Source organism: Myotis brandtii, unplaced genomic scaffold (genome assembly GCF_000412655.1).
Source record: "Myotis brandtii unplaced genomic scaffold, ASM41265v1 scaffold1554, whole genome shotgun sequence".
Taxonomy (NCBI): domain Eukaryota; kingdom Metazoa; phylum Chordata; class Mammalia; order Chiroptera; family Vespertilionidae; genus Myotis; species Myotis brandtii.
Window position 1 is genome coordinate 74,332 of NW_005355638.1, and position 1,038 is coordinate 75,369.

Sequence of the window (1,038 nt, forward strand, 5' to 3'; positions counted from 1 at the left end):
AATGAGAGAGAAACATCGATCAGCTGCCTCTTGCACACTCCCCACTGGGGATATGCCTGCAGCCAAGGTACATGCCCTTGACCGGAATCGAACCCGGGACCCTTCAGTCCGCAGGCCGAAGCTCCATCCACTGAGCCAAACCTGCCAGGGCGAGAGCTGTCTTGATATGACAAGGTTGCGGGTTCAGGGTGTGATCCCCTGTCCGGGCACATACAGGAATCAACCAGTGAATGCATGAATAGAACCACAAATCAATGTGTCTCTCTCTCTCTATCACTCTTCCTGTCTCCCTAAAATCAATAAATAACACTTAAAAAACAACAACAACAAAATCCAGGGGCCACACCTAAAACGCCAAAATCCAGCTGCGTCTCCCATTTCCACACCCACCATCATGGCCCCCTTACCTCACCCTCAGCCTCCTCCCTGGTCTTCCTGCCTCATCACTCAGACCTGCACCGCCCTCCATGCTGCGGCCACAGGGAGCCTCACGAGACGTGGGTCAGATCCCCTGCCTCCACCACGGCTTCCAATCTCCCATCGCCCCCATCATCTGCAGACCAGACACCTGACCTGTCACAAAGCTGCTCAAGACCTGACTCCTATCCTGGCTGGTGTGGCTCAGTGGATAGAGCCTCGGCCTGTGGACTGAAAAACCCTGGGTTCCTTTTCGGTCAAAGGCACATGCTAGGGTTGTGGGCTCGATCCCCAGTGGGGGGCGTGCGGAAGGCAGCCAAGCAATGGTTCTCTATCATCATTGATGTTTCTCTCTCTCTCCCTCCCTCTCCCTTCCTCTCTGAAATCAATAAAAATATATTTTTAAAAAAATTGGACTCCTGTCCCAACTGTTCCCATTTCCCATAAGAAAGCAAGGACAGCCCTAGCCGGTTTGGCTCAGTGGATAGAGCGTCAGCCTGCGGACTGAAGGGTCCCAGGTTCGATTCCGGTCAAGGGCATGTACCTTGGTTGCGGGCACATCCCCAGTAGGGAGTGTGCAGGAGGCAGCCGATTGATGTTTCTCTCTCATCGATGTTTCTA

At 53.5% G+C, this 1,038-nt stretch overlaps 1 protein-coding gene across 1 annotated transcript in view; it reads right to left on the reverse strand.

Annotated features, from left to right (window-relative positions):
• LOC102262862 (zinc finger protein 883) overlaps positions 1 to 1,038 on the reverse strand; it is a 26,554-nt gene that overhangs the window by 6,354 nt on the left and 19,162 nt on the right. The window lies entirely within an intron of this gene.